The 12,224-nt window shown below is 39.5% G+C and overlaps 1 long non-coding RNA gene across 1 annotated transcript in view; it reads left to right on the top strand.

The window, feature by feature from the left end:
• Positions 1-1,732: 1,732 nt before the first annotated feature.
• LOC139157219 (uncharacterized) overlaps positions 1,733-12,224 on the top strand; it is a 30,894-nt gene continuing 20,402 nt past the window's right edge. Inside the window, exon 1 of the long non-coding RNA XR_011557447.1 lies at positions 1,733-1,783. This is a non-coding gene — a long non-coding RNA (uncharacterized lncRNA). The remainder of the gene's footprint in view (positions 1,784-12,224) is intronic.

Raw genomic sequence — 12,224 nt, 5'->3', positions numbered from 1 at the left:
ATACTTCACCAGAAGAGCCCTTCACTCCTCCACTCGAACTAGAATACCCTATGAGACTAGACTTTCAATCCTGGGCCTAGAAAGTTTAGAACTAAGACGCCTTAAACAAGATCTAAGTATTGCCCACAAGATCATATGCTGCAACGTCCTGCCTGTCGGCGACTACTTCAGCTTCAACCACAACAACACAAGAGCACACAACAGATTTAAACTTAATATTAACCGCTCCAAACTTGACTGTAAAAAATAGGACTTCAGTAACAGAGTTGTCGAAGCGTGGAACTCATTACCGGACTCCATAGTGTCATCCCCAAACCCCCAACACTTTACCCTTAGATTATCTACAGTTGACCTATCCAGATTCCTAAGAGGTCAGTAAAAGGCGAGTATAAGTGCACTAGAGTGCCTTTCGTCCCCTGTCCTATTACTCTCCTATATATCCTATATCTCTTCTTCTATTCTTTCATGATATACTCTATTCCTATATATAGATATGTATATATATATATATATATATGTACGTACGTATGTATGTATGTATGTATACATATGTGTATGTGTATGTATATATGTATGTATATATGTGTATGTGTGTATATATATATATATATATATATATGTATATTCTGTTACTATATTCTATATATTCTATATATTCTATTCCTATATATTCTATTCCTATATCTTCTTTTCTATTCTTTCTTAGATATATTTTACTATGAGTATCTCCTCTATAACCTTCATCATGTATTTTACTATGTGTATATTGATATATACTCACTAAAACCCTCATTGTGTATTGAACAAAATAAATAAATAAATAAATAAAAAAGATGAAAAAAAATCTGCAAATGTCTTTTCCTCTTTTTGGCATCCTGATCCTCCTCCTACTCCTCTTCATCATCATCATCACCTGCATATGTTTGTCCTTCTTCATCCAGCAATGGCTTGGAACAATGCTAGTTCAGCATTACAGAGGAAACAAAACAGGGATTGATTTATCACTTCAGATGTTGATTTTACCACTGATTTCCAGGAAAGTGAGTAAGAAGGAATGAACTCAGCTGGGAAAGGTTCAATGTTACTATTGCTGATTGTACATTCTTCCTCTGAGAAAGCAAGATGTTGTGTATCCCTTAAAACAGTGGTGACGATCATGGTGAGACATTACTAAGTTGCATGAAAATATCTGCATCATCGTTTCCAAATCAGACGCACCTAAGAACAGGGGAGCTATCTATATTTTTTAAAACACCACTAATACAATATTATATTCTCTGCTCACTTTCTTTCTCAGTCTGCATAATGGTGGGGACGGAGGGGTGTTACAGTATAATTAGCCTAGATTTAATTCCAACTGGAGAATTTATGGCATGCCATATCTGAGGGCATATGAGGAGTTGCCCTATGTCAGCTTCAGCATGCATGTGTGCACTGGCTAGCTGAATTTTGGCCTTCTTTTTGACCATTTTCACTCTTCCCATGGCAGAAACGGCCCAATGAGCCAACCAGAAGTTCACTTGTATGCTCACCCTCAGCCTCCTTTTCGATGTCAGAGGTCTTCAGGAATTTCTTCAGCTTTATACAGTTCTAGCCAGGCCTCTCACATCTCAGCCCATTTCTTCTGCAGTCAGGAAAGCTTTCCTAAAGCCTGTTTAGCCAATAACAGAGCTCTGGATTGATCCAGGGCTCTGTTATCTGCTACACAGGCCTTCAGGTTAGCCTTCCCGGCTGCAGAAGATATGGGCGGAGGTGTGCGAGACCTGTTTGCAACTATCTGAAGGTAAGTAGTAGGGCAGCTCCATTTCCTTTCCAAACTTCCAATTGGCCCATTGGGCCATTTTTTGCCCATCCCCAAGCTTCAGGAGGCTTTCCTGAATCCTGGGGAGAGGAAAAAACAGCCCACTGGGATTACTGGAAAGCCGGAGGCTTCAGTGAGGCCTGTGGACATGCACCAGGGAAGAGGAAGGCAGTGCAGGGTGGGGTTGTGTGCATGTGCAGGGCATTGCATTATAGTTGTGGGCATGCATGCACACACTATCGCACACGTGCACACCCTTCTGGCATCCGAGCTGAAAAAAATTCGCCATCACTTCCCTAGGTTATTGTACCAGTTCTGTAATACATTTTTAAAAATACTTATAAAAGAAAGTAGCCCCAAAATATACTCTCCATCATTTCCTAATGCATTTCTTTTCATTTTAAATAATAATAATAATAATAATAATAATAATAATAATAATAATAATTATTATTATTATTATTATTATTATTATTATTATTATTTATTAGATTTGTATGCCGCCCCTCTCCGTAGACTCGTAGACTAAATGTTCAGTTTATATGCTTGCAATAGTTATGAGACTCTGCAGATTGTGGGGGAAATAATCCAAGTTATTTTACCTTGATAGAGGGTTACTTTAAAGATAGGTATCCATTCCAAAACTTGTTTCTTCTGAAAAGACTTTTAAAAATAGGTATTACTTAAACATCTGTTATTAATTAGCAAAGCAGGGTTCTTTTTAATTACATAACCTTTGGAAAGCCAGAGGAGGAAAATATCAAAAATGGTATTATAGTGTTTCTATTGCAAAGTGATTGGTTTAATCACTAGAACCGAGAATAGTTTACATGAGAAAAGCTGAAAATTACAATCCATGTGGCCCAAAGTATTTACTCAAAATTGGGGTCCATAAAGAGCTGCAAAAAATGTGCAGCTGGTTCACTTTCGTAATGACAGCCATCTGTTAAATTAAGTTGGGGGAGTTATTCCTTACAGTTCATCAAATAAATGCTAGGTACACTTAACAATGATTTTGAAAAAGGCAAAATGCTACATGTATCAACAAGGTTCCATTTCTGTATTAAAATTTGTCAGGTATTTTACTGTATCAAACTACCTATCTATAGGTATGTAGTACTGGGTTCTAAAACCTTTTGCTACTGGTTTGCAAATGTGCTCATGCTCAAGTGCCCCAGGCAGGTGGGCAGAGCCTCCTGCTGCCGGCGCTACCAGTTTACAGAACCAGGCTGAACTGGGAGCCACTTACTGATGCTACTCATACTTACACCTATCACACATCAAAATGTACATATGTGATAATGATAACATTATGATGTCACAGTAAAACCTATTCCGCTAAATAAAATTTAGGATTAGATGTGTGGTTCAGTATTCTCTGTGAACACAGAGAAAGAAACAGACATTCCATATCTCTGTTTGTTCTAGATATACTCCTTTGTAGTTAGAGAAATGGGACATAATTAAAATATAAAAAACATTTGTAAAAACTGTTGAGTTTCACTACTGAGAAAATAATCACATTCTCCATATGTGGAATTTTGATTTACATGAGCTAGCATTTGATCATTCATATCACATGTATCACTCCACCCAAGCAAGCCGAAATTATTTAAAGATGGATTTTCATTCCAAATCTGCCAATCTTGTCAGATAAATGTGGGTGCCGCAGCTCTCTCTTGTCTCTGTCTGGAGTAGAATTTCTAACTAACCATTGCTCATTTCCTTGGATCAACTTCCTAAAGTGTCGTCTGATAGATAAAAGTTGGAATGACTATTTTGTGGTATTGAGTTTATTCATATCTTCATTTATTTTAATTGCATCAGGGTGTGCTAAATTGTTTTAATATTATGATATTACAATTTCAGTATTGTTTATTTTCCAAGAAAGCACAAAATCCCTCAAAACGTTCCTAAACTCCAAGTGGGTGGGTGGGTGGGGGGGGATCTAATCAATCCCTTCATTTTTACAACTCCATTTTCACATTTAGCTTATATGTAATTTCTAAACTATTATTCTAAAGCTCTCTCACAATTCATCCTATATTCAACATAATTTCTGGGAATTACCTTTCTCCCACACCAATTAAACTAGTCTTGCATTCCTTGATATGATTTAGTAGGTGTCTCGTGCTTTTTCTCCACACAATGGAATTATTGCATAATTTCCACAAAATAGAGTCATGATTCTACAACAAAAGTTCAGTGAGACATAGCTATTCCAGGCAGCAGAATGTAGGCTTCAGAGTTCTATCATTCTTAGAATTCCATTAGTTTGGGTAGGGCTTCCTACTGATATGATTACAGTAAAAATGCAATTATTTTATAATTAGCTAAAATTCATTCAGATTATTTAAAGATATTTATTTTACTGCAAGGATTTATAAAAGCAGAGAATGTTAACTATCTTTCAAATCCATTAAATTCCATTGCTGGATGATTCCTAAGAGGTCAGTAAGGGGCATGCATGAGTGCACCAGAGTGCCTTCTGTCCCCTGTCCTAATGTTTCTTTTACTAGTATCATGTATATAAATATTATATCTTTGTATACCACCAATACATACATGAAAAAACAAACAAACAAACAAATAAATAAATAAATAGGGAAGGATAATTCAACTGGCTCAATTGAAAAATTAGTAACTTTTCCTTTTTCCATCTCTATATAATCCAATGGTCGCTATAAGAAATTTCTAGAACTAATTGTCATTTTGTGTTTTCCTCTTTTGTGTTTTGAATGTGAGAGTAACTATGCATCCAAAAATTCATTTGATTAATCACCTGTTGTATTTCACCAATGATAATCTGGGGAACAGTACCCAGTTGAAGACTGCTGTATTATTTACATATGTGGTACCACACTTTTGAAATCTGTGCATATAGTGACTTATTTGATGCAATTTCTTAATTGATTTGAAATTTAGTTCATGAGTGTTGTGGTTGGCTCTGGCCCAGCTCCTGCCCCAGGGAATGTGGAGGTGGATGCAGGGGATACTTCAACATGTTACAGGCCTGTGTTATTGCTGACAGAGTCAGTTCAGAGTTTAGTTTCCTTGGACAAAGAAGAAGGTGGGAGTGACTCAGCAGAGGAGGGCTTGGCACACAGCCCAGGCAGTCAATCTCCCTTATCTTCCTTTGATTCAGATGATGAAGTTTTGGACCCACGCAAGCGCAGAATTATGCGTAGAAGAGACCAAGTAAGGACATATTACAGGATATAAGAGCATCCACGTGTGTTTGGGTGGGGCTCCAGTAATTAGGGCTGCTGCTATAAATAGGTTGTGGGTTTGGCCGTTGTGGAAGAGTATCTGATCGCAGTTCATCAGAAATCCTTGGTGGCTGGTTTCTGCACTTTGCTTGTTGATTTTTCACGCCTTTGAAAACAAAGCAGAACAACATGTGTGTGTGTCTCACTTCATTGGAAGAAGAAGGGGTGTGAAGTTTCTTCACAGCTGCTAGCTAAGTACTTAGTGACTGCTTAAAGTTAATTGTACAGTCTACCCGGTTGTTTTGGGACGAGTGCTCTTTGCAATACAAAAAGAGTGCTTAGTTTACTTTAGATTTTTGGGATAAAGAACATTGTTTTGAATTTTCAAACGTGTGTGTGTCTGAAATTTGTACGCTTGAATTTTTGGGAGGCTCCTATCAGAGAGCCCGGCAGAACAATGAGGATAGATTCGACATAATATTCTTCCATTACATATTTTAGTTAAATTGCTCAGAATGGCTCATAGGAATGTAATATTATCCCTCTCTTCCCACCAGGCAGGTTTGATTATCCTAATTAGGGAGATGATTTCTCAGATATAAAGTGGCATAAATTCTGGTTTTATCTATCAATATCAAAAAGCTACTGCAGGCAAAGTGACAGTTCTGGCATATAATAGCCAAAGGCTTAAAAAGATCTCTGAACAGCATACAGAATTGTCTTGGTAATAAGTTTTAATGAGTTGGAGTGCCTGTAGAAAACTGGGACTTTCAAGAGACATTTGATTGGCACTTTCTTGTGTCTAATTCATTTAACTGATTTCTATAAAACACATACTTGTGAGCTCTTCAATTACCTTGTCTAGTCAAACCTTTATGGTTATTGACATGTTTGTGCCTTTGTGGGAATCCCTAACCAACATTACTTCCAGATGTGATTTGTCTTCCTCCAGAAAATACAGCTGAGTAGCAATCCCACACTTCCTAACCTTGGGGTCACTTGTCTTTGCCGTAGTAACTTTTAACTATTCTACTGATGCTGCCCCGGTCATTCTGTTGGCTGAAGTTGAGGTCATGTGGTGTCTCTCTCCTTGAGTTTGCTAGCCAAAACAGTTTTACAAAAACCTGTGTTACTGTTTAAATATAAATTCTTACTTAGGGTAGCATGGCATAATGCTCTGTGAAATAGTTTTCAATACATTGCTGCATGAAAGAATCATTATTGTTATTGAAAAGAAAGCAGCAGATAAGCAAAAAGTTAAGAAATATGTCCCAAAGATATATTGTCTGTCTGTCTGTCTGTCTTCTATCTATCTCATTATTACAATTGTACACCAATATCACTTTTATCTTAGACTTCCTCTTGCTACCCTCCATGTACGCCCACTAACTAGACATAAACCTTAAATACTATGGTAAAGAAAACTTAAATGCTACAATTCTTCTATTGAATCCATGTATATCTTGTAGTTTGCTTACTTTGGCATGGAGAAAACCCAGTGGCTAGATTCCATCTGTTTCCCTCTTTCAATGTACAACTTTCAGATTAACAGAATGATAATAAAAATATTATATTGCACAACCCTTGTTGAAGTCTATTAGATCATTATGGACCAATGGGTATTCATATTGTTATTGTAGCATCTTTGAGTAAAATGCTCAAGTTCACCCCACGGTCATTTAGTGTTCTCATCATTTTTGGCAAATGTTGCCTGATATGAGATGATAAAGGAAATCATGAGTTTGAGTTCCACTGTTGTTCCATTTCCTGAATACTTTGTACTTTTTCTTTTTTGTCCATGATGATGCTCCAAGTTCCACTTTGGGATATTATCCAAGTTCTTATCTTATTCAAAAAGTAGCATGCAACCCAATAACTCTTTTACTTGGTCAAAGAAAACAGAGTTTAGAATAACAATGAATAAATCAAATGAAGATGATGAAGAAGTGGGGCAACATGAACAACAACTCTCATCTTTTATGGAACAAACAAATGCTGAAGCAATGAAAAATCATTGGGCAATTACTCCCAAAAAATGTTTCAGGGAAAAGTTTCAAAAACTTCGAGAGTGGTGGTCCAGAAGCTAAACTTTTATAATGAATCAAGTTGACTAAACACTCACAATACATACAGCAGAGAAAATAGCAGCCAAAGGTGGTGAGTTAACTTAGTCCTTGGTAGGTTGTTTCCAGGATAGAAAATGATTTTCAAGGAACAGTATTGATACAATATATTTTTTAAAAAAAATCAACAAAACTACATATAAATTAACTGTGAAGTTGCCATGCCATTTATTTGCACCCATGATTCATCATAAATGAGGAATAACAGTAATAATAAAAGAAATAGTACAAGAATAAGAGATAGAAGTAGCATAAGCCAGTATTTCCCAACCTTGGCAACTTGAAGATATCTGGACTTCAACTCCCAGAATTCCCCAGCCAGCATTCGCTAGCTGGGGAATTCTGGGAATTGAAGTCCAAATATCTTCAAGTTGCCAAGGTTGGGAAACACTGGCATAAGCAGTAACAACCATATGTTTTATATAAATCTATTCCTCCAATATATCCCTGAAAAGATTGCAACTACTGTATGTCAGTGGACGGTAAGGAAAAGGAATTAAAAGGAATACTGTACAGGAACAAACTGTTACTGACAGAGCAGCTCTCTTGATATTTTATGACTTGGGTTTTTTGTTTCATTTTAATCAATTTTGAACTTTTCCTCATGTTGTATATAACAGAATTGTTACTGCATTTAATAGAATGTTTTCAATTGATATAATATAATTCATATTTTAAACAAGATCCCAGTTCCTGTTTAGTCCATCATTAATCTGAAGTGCTTAAAGAAGAAATTATGAAAATCCCACATTGCATTCCATATTATATGATATCACTAAAAAGACACACTCATTATTAATAGCAAATTGACAGTGTTAATACTTGAATTTATTTAAGCAGAGTTTATCCCTATTTTTTAGTTAAATGTACTGTACATGTGGAGAGAGAAAGAGAGTGAGATGTCTTAATCTATGTTTATTTCTTCAAATTAATGTTTAATTCATCTGAAGAAATAAAAGCTGAAGTATATCTTCTCCCCGTTCTCTCTTACTCTCTCTCTCCCTCTCCTTCTCTGTCTCCCTCTCACTCATCCTCCCCTGTTTTCTCTTGATGCTTATTGAACTTGGTTCTTTGTTTGTAGATACTGCATTACCCAAACAGGTAACATCAATAGTGTAAGTAAATGGGGATAAGTAAACTAGCAGTAGTGGTAGGGGATGTGCTTTTCTCCTTGGAGATTCTTTGATTAAAGTATTGTTTTCTGCCTCATTGTTTTTTTGGCATTGATTTCCATTTATTTGTTAGTTACTGGAGGTAATGTGTTCCAGTCTTTTATTTCCTTTCTAGTTTTCATTGTCTCTTTTGAATGATGCGCAAATCATTTCACTTCACTGTTAAACCCTGAGCTAAATATTTATTTATTTATTTATTTGTCAAAAATGTGCAATACTGTATAATAAGTATGGTATAAACATAAACAAAATCAAAGTAGGTAAAGATAAATTTGGACAATAGGACTGTAAGAAATGGATGGTAAGCATGATGGTGCCCTTATTCTATTCTTCTTCTTCTCAGGCCAAAGCCATCGTTTTGAGTTGGAGACTTTGGCCTGGCACAAATAGAATAGTATTGTGGGAATTGGGGAGGGCTGGTTGCATGAGATGGAAAAATACTAGCCACAACAAATTCTTTCCAGTGATTCAAGGTCATCTTTTGTTCAACTCCAGCCAGAAGTACATAGGAGGATCATGGACATTAAGAGAACCGGAGTGGTCCATGTCATGAACTTGTGGATATGGGTTTGGGTGTGGGACAAGGGATGAGCCTGGGTGAAGAATTGTAGATAAAGTTATTATCAGGTTGCCTACAGTTCATAGCTAACATGACTCTGTTAATAAATTGGAACCTGAAAGAAGGCCAAGGTTTGGACTCTGATTTATTTCTCAGATATTAATTGGAACACTGACATTAACCTGATACTTTCTAATCATCTCTCTCCAGCTACCCCAGTTGGGGTACTGTTCGGAGTCCTGAGTCCCAACCACCGTTCCCACAGTTGGATGGTGGGAAGACTCAGGTGTAATGGAGAAGAAAGAACAAACCAAGGAACCAGCTGTGGGAGGCACTGGAATCCTCAATCCTCCTCCTCTGGAGGCAAAGGCTGGTTTGGAGGCTATGGAGGGGGACCGACTGGGGGCTAGGCAGAAACAACTAGCCCCTGAATCCCTTTCCCAGGAGGAGCAGACCTTCCATGGTACATTGCGGGGGTATCAAGCCTGTCTCTGCACCAAGAGTGGGGAGCCTAGATCAGGGCTGCATGGGCATCTAACCCTGAGTGGAGGCCATCAAGAAGCACAGTTGCTGCCCGATCCAAAGGTGAAGGCTCTCTGTCAATGTCTCACATCAATGGCTGGTGGATCTCCATGACCAATTCAAGCATCTATGTGTATGTGGGACATCCAAGAAGGGGGCCTAGAACCCCCCAAATGGCTCCTTCCCCCCACTAATTTATCTTTAAGCATGGGGGCCTGGGGAAGTGGAGACACCCCATTTCACACTGTAGCAAGTGAGACTCCAAGAGGGTCTGCCTTGGGGTTGAAGACCACCTGGGTGGCCCTTCATCCTCAACTCAAATCGGGCACGTCACCAGTTGTAGCACCACTGGGATTGGATTTTGTCCCAGGATTAGGATGAGCACTATGTCAATGGGTGCCTAGACTCCCCTCAGATAATGGGACTGTGCAGCAACCAATTTCCACAGTGGCCCTGGGCTCAAGTGCCCCATTTCTACATACCTGTCTCCTCCTTCCAGTGGGATCAGACTGAGGAGGAGCCAAAACTGAATGAGGAGTGACTCTTGTCAGAGGAGTCCATCCCCTTTTCACAGCCCCTATGGCATAGGCTGTGCCTGCTGCCATCCCACCGGCCCAGGTAAAACCACCCCATTTTCGAGCCCTGTTTGATGGCAACCCAAAGAAGTTAGTTTATTTCCTCCACCACCTGTGGTCATATGTTGAAGAATATGGGTGGATCAGCAACTGGTTGACAGATTATTGGAAGGAATGAACAAGAGGGAAACTTCAGAATGGATTGCAGGGTTACATAAGAAGGGAGCCCCTGAGTTGGATGACCTTACTGAGCCCTTCCAGCTGATAAGGATGTTGCAGGCCAAGTAGATGCAGAGATGCAGATTGGGCTGCTGAAGCAAGCAAGATGGCCAGTTAAAGCGTTGGTGTGAGAATTCAGATGTGCTGCTGAGAAACTGAGGGATTGGTCGGAAAATCTCCTAGTCCTCACAAAGATGCACTTGACCCAGAGCTAGGAAAGTGACGTGAAATATGTAGAGTCTCTTGGAGAATTTAGGACTGGTAAGCCACTGCTCTCGACCTGGATGCCATAATCCGTAATGGCAAAAAACCAACCCCCAGATGAATGCCCCATAAACCATCAGAGTGCTGTGTGTTCAGTAACGGGCCAACATTCCCTGCGTCACTGGAATGAGGCTGGGAGTGCGTGTGCGCACATGCACGCACACGCCATGGCATTCAACTTCTGTGCAGAAGCAGAAGCTCACACAAGGACATGTGATTTCCGGCTTTTTGCTTCCGTGAATGCGCAGAAGCAAAAAAGCCAAAAACCGCAAAAATCAGGTAAGTAATTCCCCTGCCCTGCCCATTTGACCTCCCCTGCAACAAGCGGAAGCTTTGGCACTCGCGGCCCAAACACTCCTCTGCCAGCCGCCTCTCCTGCCATGAGCGGCGGCTCTGCTGCTCGCGGTCCGAGCGCTTCGCTGTCTGCTGTCTGCCTTAACTTTCTCCCTGGTGCTTGCATGCAGCATGGGGAGGAATATGCTATTCAGCACGGGAAGGAGGCCATGTGGCCCCGAGTTCCAGCTACATGTCTTGTTTTGTTTTCTCCATGCCACAGGCATCCGCCCTGAGTCTTCGGAGAGGGGCGGCATACAAATCTAAATAATAATAATAATAATAATAATAATAATAATAATAATAATAATAATAATAATAATAATAATTATTATTATTATTATTATTATTATTATTATTATTATTATTATTATTATTATTATTATTATTATTATTATTATCTTCCTGCAGTACGGGAGAGCAGAAAGCAAGCCACATGGCCAGAGATTGGGCAAAAAAAGTATTTTTTACCAGAATTGCACCGTTTGAATGTGCATGGCATGTGCACACCCATTAGCAATGGAGCAAGACTACGTGGGCCATCAATGCATGTGCTTCCTTGTCAGGTGGCACTCCCTTGCTCTGAAATAATGAGAGGCGTGAAGTGCTATTGGTGTGGTCAGGCTGACCATAATGCATCTGAATGCTAAGCACCAGCCTCCCTCTGTCTCACAAGGGCAAAACCGTGCCCAGCCCCAAAAGTAACCGGCGAAAGCCCCAGAGCTGGGTTGCTGGGCTCTGCAGCTGGTGTAGCTATCTGCCCGTTCCTCCTTAAGGCAAAAATTAAGATGATAGACATGGGGGAAGAGGGGGAGGTGGGTGCTCTAATAGATATGGACTGTTCAAGATACCTGATCAGCAAAACAGTAGTAGAAATATTGAGAATCAAAAGAAGACCCTTAGCCAACCCCATCTGATTCCAATAAGTGGACTGATCTCTAATTGGGGGGATCCCAGCCACCCTCCTAACCAAGCTAGTAGAACTGCAGATGGGCCATCACCATGAACTCATCTGGTTTATAGCTGCCCTAAGATGTCAGAAGCAGTTATATTAGGCCTAAACTGGTTGGATAAATGGACCTCCACCATAAGGTGGGAGGATGGATACTGAAAGTTAAGCCTCATTCCTCCACCAGAAACCTGTGGGAGGAAACAATCCCCTCAAAACACAACAGAGGCCCTCTTTGCCGCTGAAGCGAAGGAGGTCACGCCCCAGGACCTCAAAAAGGTGCCACTTGAGTACTGTGACTTGGAAGAGGTATTTAGTGAAGAAGATTGCAATAAACTCCCCCATCACCGGCCAACAGACTGCACAATAGAGTTTGAACCAGGGATAATTCCGCCAAAACCTAAAATGTACTCCATGACACTGAAAGAACTGGAGGAACTGAGGAAATACAAAGATACAAATTTGGAGGGGGGTTTTATTCAGTCTGTTAAGTCAAGA

This window comes from Erythrolamprus reginae, chromosome 1 (genome assembly GCF_031021105.1).
Source record: "Erythrolamprus reginae isolate rEryReg1 chromosome 1, rEryReg1.hap1, whole genome shotgun sequence".
In the NCBI taxonomy this organism is placed as follows: Eukaryota; Metazoa; Chordata; class Lepidosauria; order Squamata; family Dipsadidae; genus Erythrolamprus; species Erythrolamprus reginae.
Note: the sequence above shows the minus strand (reverse complement) of the source record. Positions and strands in the feature narration are given on the sequence as shown.